This window comes from Eucalyptus grandis, chromosome 4 (assembly GCF_016545825.1).
Source record: "Eucalyptus grandis isolate ANBG69807.140 chromosome 4, ASM1654582v1, whole genome shotgun sequence".
Classification (NCBI taxonomy): Eukaryota; Viridiplantae; Streptophyta; class Magnoliopsida; order Myrtales; family Myrtaceae; genus Eucalyptus; species Eucalyptus grandis.
Window position 1 is genome coordinate 7,035,631 of NC_052615.1, and position 10,965 is coordinate 7,046,595.

A 10,965-nucleotide genomic window follows, 5' to 3' on the forward strand; every position below is an offset into this window, starting at 1 on the left:
GGCAAACAGAGGAGGATCTCGAGCGGATGCCTCGTTCGTTCAAGCTTCTGAAGATCCACCCCGAGCTGAGACGAACGGAGGAGGATCTCGAGCAGCCATGGCTTGCGTTGTCCGAGATATGTCCGATAGGCTACTGGACAGGTTCTCTAGAGTAATTGAAGCAAGCTCGCTCGAACAAGCAGAAGCCTCTGCATTGGTTGGAACCCTAACTTTTCTCCTACCTAGATCTACCGAAAACTTGCAACTTGAGTCTGACTGCTGTGTACCTGTTCACTATGTCAACTCTTCTGAACTGCTGAATTGGGAAGTACAATCCCTGATGGACCGGGCCAAGGAGCTGAAGCGCAAATTTTCGGGCCTCACCATAGCCCATTGCAGCCTCGCAGATTAGTTAGCCAAAGCCCAAATGTTAAACAATTTACCTATTAATTGGGTGTACCACTACCCTCTGCTCTCTTTGATATGTTATGTTCTAACACTCTTGATTTATTTTTAGCGAATTTCGTTAAGCAATGAACATCACTCGTATTTTCGATCAAAAAAAAGGAATGAAATGTTTTAATGACCCAAAAAAAAATTGTACTGCTTCAAATTAAATCGAACCGAGTGCACCAAAATGCCTACTCCAGTGCAGGCAGCCTCTTCGTTGCAAAAATGGTCAGAAATATCTGCAGAACCAGCAACTACAATCTCGTAGGCAACATATTTCTTGAGCATGCCTTCAAACTTGGCAATAAGAGGCCATAGCATCGAGAAATGGCATTCCTCTGTGCAACAAAACAGCAAAAGCAAGTGTTTATACTTCATCCTTTGTTCATATCGATGCGGAATCGTCAATCATATCATAATCAAATCAAATTCAAGCACCAACCTTTACTACGAGCACCGGCCATGCTGCAAGCACAAAGATAGGAAGATGTAAGCATGCTTTCCAGTTACTTGGAAGTTGAGTAGGTTGTCAATGTTGTGGCTTCCAGCAAGAATCCTAACGCTTTCTTGCCGCCAGCAAACCCCAAAATCCGGACCCGATGAGTGGATTGAATAATGTGATTGGTGAACGGAAAGATGTGAGTTCATAATCAACAACTCTGATGAATCGAGAACTCAATTTCGATAAATCTTAGGGAGATACCTCCAAGAATCCTTACTGCTTCATTCATCCCAATTCATCCTCCATAGACCAAGAAAGAGAAAGAGAAACGACGGTGTTTTATTTTCACCAGAGTTGCCAAAACAACGTGGCACGTCACCTAATTTTAGTGAAGTGCTCCTGGACTTACTAAAGCCATTCAGATCTCCCATCAGCTCTGTTTAGATGTTTTCTTTGCAAGTAATCTTGTCAGATTTTGAATAATCATCTTGATAGATGGAAATGCAATGGAAGGTATTTTTGAGTCATTAGTACAGAATTTAAGATGACCCAAAGGAAAAATGCCACCAAAAACCTTAAAATTTATCCAAATTGATAAATTTACCTCGATTTTTTTTTTGCAATACAGAAAATCCTAAACTTTGTCAATTGTAACACATTTACCCTAAAAAAAAATTTTGGTAAAGTAACCTAAATTTTTTCATAATTCAAAAAAATCCCAAACTTATACTCGCGTGATATATTTATCTCAAACCATAGAGCCTTTTCATCGTTTATTTTTTAATTTTTTTTCTTTTGCTTTTCTTTTTTCTTCTTTTCTCTTTCCTCTGATTATGATGGTGGAAAGCCGAACTCAGGTAAGGGCCACCCTCATCGACATCCAGCGAGGGCCACCCTCCCCTAGGTCGAGCGAGGACAACCCTTGCCAAATCCAACGAGGGCAACACTCGCCCGATGTGACCCTCACCTAGGCCGAATTTGGCAAGGAATGCCCTCGCTAGCGTCGGCGAGGGCCGCCCTCAAAGGTTGTCCTCACCTAACTAAGAGGAGTGTTATCCTCACCCAACGCTGATGAGGGCCACTTGATGCCGGTAAGGGCGGTTTTCATTTGAGTCCGGCTTCCCTCCACTAGCAAAGGGAAGAGAGGAGAAGAAAAAGAGAAAAAAAAAAAGCAAAAAGAAAAAGGATTAGACAAATTCAGTCATTCAGCTATAGAGTTTGGATAAATATGTCAGAGTTAGCAAAGTTTGAGATTTTTGCGTCACAAAAAAAGTTCTAAATTTTCCTTATTGGATAGAGTTTTTGATTTTTAATGGCTTTTTCCCTACTGCAAAATATGAATTTTTCTTTTTATGGAATTTTACCCTCATTTTCTAGCAGCTCGCGGGATAAACCGAAGGAGACATCCTCCTCCTTCTTCGTCCCTGGAAAAACCATGACAAAACCCCTGTGAAAACCTCTTCCCTCCTCCGTCCCAAATCCCATGTCGGCCATGCTCTTCTTCTCTCCCCTCTCCTCCTCCCCTCCTCCCCGCGCTCCCATTCGTCTCCCTCGCCCGGCTCCGCTCGCCCTCCTCCGAAATCATGGCGAATCCCGCTTCTGGGTTCGTCCTCCCCAGGCCAGAACCCTAGCGTCGAGCCCAAAGCTGAGCTCGGCCGGACCTCACGGGCACGCATTATGTTTCCTGTACGGCGGAAGAAGGAGAGGCGCGGCGTTCGTTTCGAATGCGGAGGAGAGCGCGGGGAGCGGCGGCGGCGAGGTTGACGAGGCGGAGAGGGCGGCGCGGGGCGAGAGCACCATGCCCGAGAGGTTCAGGTACCTGAACAGAGAAGCCCCCGATCCTCCGATTCGCTGGCCGTGGTTCGTTGGTACGGGGATCGTATTTTCATGGGTGATGTTCAGTCTTGAGTTTCATTTCGGCATGTCGTCGCTGCCTGCTTGGGGAGGGAGCTCTTGGGATTTCGCCAAACGTGAATTTTAGATGATTTTGCTTGAAGCAGCGTTGATTCGTAGAAAAACTGAAACTTGATCTTAATGAGGTGAAAATTTTGGATGAACAAATCGGGGGCTTTCGACCTGCATTGTTAGTGAGAAAGGATTTTGCTTGAAGTAGTGTTAATTGATAGAAAAACTGAAACTTGATCATGATGAAATGAAATTTTGGATGAACAAATCAGGGGGCTTTCGACCTGCAGAGTAAGTGAGAAAGGAATTTTTTTTTTTTTATTCCCCTGCTAATTGCTGCAAATTTATTTCTGGAGTATTGCCGTCTATGTGGACGAAGGCGTGCTTCAATAAGATCCCGATATGACGAGCGGGTCTGATTTTGAGCTATGGCCTCTCACCTTATATTCTTGTAAGATGTATGGTTTCATTTTAGACTGAGTTTGTTAGGAGGTCAACTGAGTGGGATGATCCTTACAGTTTGCTGTCCTATACAAGTAAAGTTGTTGATTGAGAACAATCAATATTTTCCTGGGCAAATTGCACCATGCCTCTCCTATCGGGAGGTGAAGTCCAGGCAAGCATGAAGAGTATGATTTGACACTTTAGAATTTGAAAGTTCCAACATACCCACAATCAGTTCACCCTATCGATCTTCCGTCTATACAGGGACCTTAATTCAAGTTTTCCTTCAATTTGTTCTATTTTCTTGTCTCGCTTCAGAAGTTCTTTGACCAAAAAGTTCTTTGACCAAAGCTGCAAAACAGCTGTAGTGGGTGCTCTGCTGTTTGGGCCAACTGCTTTAATCAAGATAATGCCTGCGTCGGTTTTGTGCTTGAGAAAAACAAAGAGGTGCTTTTTCTCCAATGTAAAGGCGTAGAGCTGACCTACTAGTACTTATGAATCACAACCATGAAATTTTCAAGAGCAAACAAAACCAAGTCCTTTCATGTGAATATCCAAGTGCAAAGCTCTATTATGTATTAAAGCATATTATTTTGTCTTTCTTCAACTTTTGGTGATTTTCAGACATTAAATCCTGAGTAAGTAAAAAACTGTTAGCAAGAATTGGCAACAGAAATCACAGGTGAGCAAGATGTTGCTTTTAAACCACGGGTTGATGATTCAAGCCTGCAAATTGGGGAGGTGTAGTCGTTTACCCTTTTTCCTTTCGTGGGACATTTCTTAATGGAAGGTTTATTTTAGAGAGACAAGTTATTCTCTCTATCTGGTGCATAGAGCCTTCAAATCAATTTGTGAATGTTCGATAAACTGGTCTTAATTATTTGTATTTGGTTTTTCAATGGCTTGTTAATTTAGGTTGTTTATACTGTTCGACCGTGATTCTTGTTCTTCTTATATTGTATTTGCTTTACATCATGAAACCACTAGTTATTGTTGATCTTATCATCAGTCATTATCATCATTTTGACAAAATACCTTTCTAATCAGTTGTTATTGAATTTGCAGCATTGGTTTTCCTTATATATGCATGGAGAGCAGTTCTCTTTGAACTATCTAACTGGAAGAAGGCTGCCTTGGCAATTGTTGGTTTTGTGGGATACCTCTCAAAACTTGTCCTAGCCCTTATCTTTCATTTGATTGGCGATCCGATCACTTCCACAATTAGATGTATCGAAACTGCAATCTACTCTGTCCGGGCCTTTTACTCTGGCATAGTAGCGTATGCTCCTGTCCCGAGTTGACAGTGATCATTATGTTGGCATCAGCAGTGGCAGCCATTGGAGAGGCTGTTGTTCCAAACTGTGTTTCTAGTCAGCCATATTCTCTTACGGTAGCTGGATTGATTGGCTATGCAGCTGTGAGAGGCTACATCTCTGAGCCACTTTTATGGACTCTATTGGTGGGATTGTATGGGTTTTCACGCATTATTAAGAAGAGAGATGATGTTTCATCCGTGTTACCTGCTGCAGCTGTAATGGCTGCCATAGGGGAGCCTTGGGTTAGACTGGTGGTAATAGCCTCATATCTTGCATTAGCTATATCCCATCATTCAAGGAAACTTTCAGAAGGAAAGAAGTTGAAGAAGTAGTGACAAACAGGAGGCTTCCAATGCCCTTGTTTGTAGCGGCATTAGCCATTGGAATCCGTGTTGCTGCTAAGTGGGTTGGATACCGGCATTTAACCTGGATGATAGTCTGATCTTGGAGGAATCCTAGTTGTCAATTTCTGTGATGGGCGGCGAGTTCGGCACACAAACTGATAAATGAGTCATTTTTTTCCCTTTTGAGGGACAACAGGTTTTCTTTTGTATTCTGTGTTCTCTTTGGAGTCTGTAAAATGGGTTAGAGTAGGAACTTTGTCCTCTTAATGGGGCTTAGTGTGACATCTCAATGTTGTAAATTTAGGAAACAACAGTGCCCATTGCGTGGTCTGTGGTGGCTCTCTTTTGCAGAAATTGCAATAAATTTATCGGAAGCTTCAGTATAACAGTGGTATTGCTAAAACAGTCATGCAAGATTAGGTCCACTGCAATTTTACCCTGTTAGGTCCATTTATTGAGAGGTCTCGACTGCTTGTGCTAAAAAGCCGTGTAGAAGTTCAACCTTCATCTGCGGTTGTTAAGAGGAGAAAATATTACATATTCCAACGTGGCATCGTCAGAGTCCACTCACTGGGCAACACATGTCGCCTGGTGACCATGTTGTAATCAGAGCTCATTTATTTTCTCTTCGAAATGGCATGCTGCAAAAAATTGTTTCTCTCCCCCTGCAGGCGAAGCCGTCTTGTATTGTCACACCTCTCGGTCAATTTATTTAAATTGACTAAACTCCCTTTGCAAGGGAATATTTGATGGGGCCCACCAAATCCTTCACCCAATTTTTTCTCTCCTCCCACGACAAATTTGAACAGCAGAAGGAAACTCTCTCTCCCACTTTCCATTTCTTTCGTTTTAGTGTCGCTCGGTCGTCGCTCTACTCTTTGCTCTTCCTCCAAAGGACGACGGAGGCCACCGTTTGACAAATCATGCCGCCTTGAATCACTGGCTTTTGTACTTGGCGGGTGCTGGTGGTGAGCGCGGTCTCGGCCATTTTGAGCTTGGTGGCAAGCTCGTCGAGATCCTCAGTGGAGAGGGTGTACGAGGTGGTGCTGAAACAGGCGGCTTTGGTGATGGAGCATAGGCGGCCAAAGGCTCTGCATGTGAAGAAGTCAGGGGAAGCAGAGGGGTTGACCCGCGACGACCTGTTGAACGAGGCCTACAAGAGGTGCAGCTCCGGCTTTTGTACTAACGAGGGTGCGGGTGGTGAGCATGCGTGATCTCAGCCATTTTGAGCTCGATGGCGAGCCCGTCGAGATCCTCAGTGGTGAGGGTGTACAAGGTGGTGCTGAAGCAGGCGGCTTTAGTATGATTTTCGGAGAAGATGGCGAAACATCAATGGATTTTCAGTGGTTATGATTAAAACCACAACAGAAGCTTTATTCGTTGATGTGTTGTGTAGCCTCCGAATTGCTTCAGTATCGCAAGTCACTATATCTGTTGTTTTTACACATCCCAGTGATGTGGTTATGGTGAGCTCTTTTAATATCTTTACCTTCTGAGCTATGAATGGGTATCTTTAAATTGTTTTGATATTTTTTCAATGATTTTTGGCCACTTTTTTCACATAGAGGGAAGCTGCATTCGGAATCCATTCATCCTCGAGTTTCCTTTCAGTGTAATATCAGCTTTGTTCTTTGATATAGTTTTAGCCTTGTAATTGTCTTGGGATAGTTATTTTGTCATACTCGTTATTGTGCCTGTGTATTGCCTCATTCTGATGCTGTTGATTCTTGTTTCAGATTGACAAGAATGTTCAGAGGGAAATCATTAACCACAGACCGCTCAAGCACCCAAATATTGTTAGGTTCAAGGAGGTTTGGACTAGTTTCTTGTCTATCATCATATGATGGACAGATTAAATGAAGATTTTGTGGAACTTCAAATGCAAAAGCATGTTAAGCTAGTCTCCACTGAATATATAGTCTGTAAATCTATTTATCTGTTTCAAATCGTTGAATGGGAGAAATTTAGGCAGTCATATACCATGCCTGTTATGGGGTCTTGCATTAGCTTTATCGATGTCTCTAAATACTAATTATCTTTGCTTGTCTTGCACACTGAGCAATCAACTGAACTTTAACATAAGTCTTCGTTATAGTTTTAGTGGAACTTGAATAGCACATTAGATGCAAACTGCATTTTGCATTGTAAAACCATAGAATCCCAATTTAAGGTGTTATGAGGTCTTTGGAATTGCAAAACTCATCACATTGTGTGTCGGTGAAACAATACCACCTTCCATAGGATAAGAAATTCAATGTGATGTATTGAATTTTGTGCTGCCCCCTTATGAGATGGTGCCGAAGCAGCGGCTTTGGTGAGGAAGCAGAGGTGGGAGGAGGCTCTTGATGTCAAAAGGCCAGAGGAAGCAAAGGGATTGACCGGAAGCAACCTATTGAACAGGGCTGACGAGAGTTGCGGCGAGGTCTATGCTAAGTACGCCAAGACATTTTACTTGGGTATACTTTGCTCTCTCCCTATACATGTGTTTCCTATTTTTTCCTACTAAGATTGGGATAATGCATTTATCTTTTGAACATGAATTCTAAAAGGTTGGTGTTAGTTAAGCATAAAAAGGAAGAAGAATATCATCATCATACTTGATTGATTTTTTTTTTTTAAAAGGTTAGATGAAACTACACCTTTTCTAGGTGACATTTTCTCCACATTGCCTATTAAGTATTCTAGTGTTTAGTCACATGAAGCGATCTTTGCGGTTTAAGTGACTTATAGTGTTATGTGAGGTTCACATAGATGAAGTGCAATATGAATGATTTTTAGACAGTCTTTTGGTAAACGATGTTTTTTTCTTTGTTAGGAAAAAACTCATAGATAGGTTGCATACACCTACTTTTACTCATAGATAGGAAAAATCCGATAAGCATAAGATAAAGCATATCAAATCGATGCCTGCCAAGATGATATCACCATATGAGTTGCATTATATTTGTAGCATTCAAGAGAACATAGATAGGTAAAAGTAGATGTATGCAACCTTTTTATGAGTTTTTTCCTAACAAAGAAAATAACATTATTTACTAAAAGATTGTCTGAAAATCATTCATATTGCGCTTCATCTATGTGAGCCTCACACGACACTATAAGTCACATAAACCGCAAAGATCGCTTCATGTGACTAAACACTGGAATAGCTTAATAAGCAATGCAGGAGATAAGGTGAGCCAGAAAAGGTGCAATTTCTTCGGACCTAGTTTTTTTTTTTTTTATCAATCAAGCATGATGATGATATTTTTCTTCCTCTTTATGATTAACTAACACTAACCTTTTAGAATTCATGATTAAAAGATAAACACATTATTCAAATCTCAGTAGGAAAAATTAGGAAACACATGCACAAGGAGAGAGCAAAGTCTACCTAAGTAAAACATCTTCGCATACTTGGCACAGACCTCACCGCACCTCTCTTCGGCCTTGTTCAATAGGTCGCCGCCGGTCAATCCCTTCGCTTCCTCTAGCTTTTTCACATCGAGAGCCTCCTCTCACCTCTAGGGGTGAGCAGCGGTTTAGAGTCGACCCTGGACCGACCCTGGACCGGCCCAACCCTACCGGTCCTAGTCCGGTTCCCAAGGGGACTGGGTCGGTCCTTGGTCCTGAGATTCCAGGACCAACACTGTGCGGGTTGGTCCTCGGTTATGAGAGTTTTTGGTCGGTCCAACCCTAGACCAACCCTGTATATTATATTATATTATATTATATTATATTATTTATAATTCATTTATATATTCAAACCTAAGTAAAATTTATGTTATATTATATTATATATAATTCTTTTATATATTCAAACCTAAGTAAAATGTTGTTAAAGTTGTTGACTCCTCATGCTCACAGTCATGGACAGACGGCATCCAATTCCAAAAGGCGTGAAGTTTACGCCGTAAAGGTCTTCACGGCCTCCTCCTCCACAAGTCTAGACTCCAGTACATTCTTCACTTGTGAGGACCAAGGACTCCTCATAGTCATGGACTCGCGACGTCCAAAATGGCGCGAAGTTTATGCCATAAATCTCCTCACGGCTTTCTTCCCTAAAGTACGTTCTCTTCCATTTTGTCTTCTTTGTTCTTCAATTTGCCAAAATCAAAAGTAGCAACATCCCGCTCGCCTCTGGTTGCCCGCGCCACTCACCTTTGACCGTGCGCACTGCTCGTGCCGCTCGCCACTCACCACTCACCCTTTGCTATCGTCGCTAGCCTCAATAAACGCTCGCCACTCACCACTCGCTGCTAGTCTCGCTCAACGCTCGCCGCTTGCCGCTAGCCTCACTAAACGCTTGCCGCTTGCCAGTTGATGCTCGCCCCACTCAACACTTGACACTAGCACTCGCCACTCGCGCTAGTCGCCTCACTTATCGCCGAGTAAATCAAAAGGAAAAAAGAAGAAGCCCTAATTAGAAACCCTAATACTCAGCTTGCCCTTGCTTTCCAAACACAACTTGACTAGTGATATCTACCTTGTGCTTCATTTGAGATCTTGTGTTGGTATTTATAGTTTAGTTGCACAATGCCGCATTGTCGATGGATGTGTAATTTGAATTTATAGGTTTACTTTTTTAGGGAGTATAAAAAAACAAGACGAAATAAATTATCGATCGGTCCCAAGTTGACCCTGGAACCGGACCGAACCCATTGGGTCGGTCCGGTCCTTGGTCCCAGGCTCAGTAGGGTCGGTCCTCGGTCCTAAAAATTGAGGACCGATATTGTACGGGTTGGTCCTAGGATTAGGGGTGGCCCGGACCAACCCGGACCATGCTCACCCCTACTCACCTCTACTTCCTCATCAAAGCTGCCTACTTCAGCACTAGCTTTTTCACATCGAGTTTGAGCCCGTAAACAAAAATCGACTCAAAATGAATTATTGTTATTATTATTTTATGGATGCCGAAAGATATATCGTGAAATCCAGATTCTTTGTTTCGGCGTTAAAGAATCCACATCAGATAAGGATCCTGAGAAAAATAGAGAAAGGAAATATACAGACATCATTGTCATTGATAAGCATTGGAGTCACTCAGTTGAATTGGAAATTTCATCTGGGATTTTGAATTTTATTTTGACTCGGTCAATGCGTCAGATGAGGAAAGAAAACAACCAAAAAGGAAATTTCTTTCCTTCACCAACTAAGCGTTGACTACTTTGACTAATTTGATTTTGGGACTTTCTCTGGGGCGTGCTTCTACTTGCAATATATAATGCGTTGAGTGGCATCGTTGTTAAAAAAAAGAAAAAAGAGAGAAGAGTAATCTTAAAGTGCCGTTTTTCACACGAGTACTTGGCATTAGTTTCGTTCGTGCTATTACATCAAGAGCTTTTATGTGTTTGTAGCCGATTAAATCTTGTGATAAGATTTGCATATAATTCCTTCTTGAGATTGAGAGATTATTTTATGAGGAATTTCATAGCTAAATACCGCGTGCATTTTTTAGTGTAATTAGGGCTTGAAAAACTCCGAGATAGTATTTGAATAACTCGATGTGTAATTTCATTATATCTCTTGTATAGTAAATTTGTCACTACTCTCTCCGTGGACGTAGGTCTCTACAACCAAACCACATAAATCTCGTATCTGATATATTTTCTTCTTTTGTCTATTTTATTGTTCGATTGCTCGTTTTCTGCAACAATTAGTATCATAACAGACTTGGCTAAGTTGAAGCGAATCAATGGCAATAGAAGGAAAAGTGAAAATCGATGGATTTGATGGAAATGATTTTAGTTTTTTGAAGATGCAAATTGAAGATTGTCTCTACCAGATGAAACTGCACTTACCCCTATTTGGGGAGAAACTAGAGTCAATGAAGCAAGCTGACTAGAATTTGTTGGATAGACGAGCTATGGGTGTTATTCGGCTAACATTGGCTTGTAATGTCGCATTTAACATCGTGAAGTAGAAGACCACTATTGATTTGATGCAAGCCTTGTCAGATATGTACGAGAAGCCCTATGTGATCAACAAGATCCATTTGATGCAATGCTTGTTTAATTTGAAGACGAGCGAAGGTGCATCAATTGCAAATCATATTAATAAATTCAATGTGATTGTTAGTGAACTAAGTTTAGTTGAGATTGACTTT

The 10,965-nt window shown here is 41.7% G+C and overlaps 1 pseudogene; it reads left to right on the plus strand.

The window, feature by feature from the left end:
- Nucleotides 1-2,272: 2,272 nt before the first annotated feature.
- Nucleotides 2,273-5,266, plus strand: LOC120292760 (annotated as a pseudogene).
- The last annotated feature ends 5,699 nt before the right edge of the window (nt 5,267-10,965 follow it).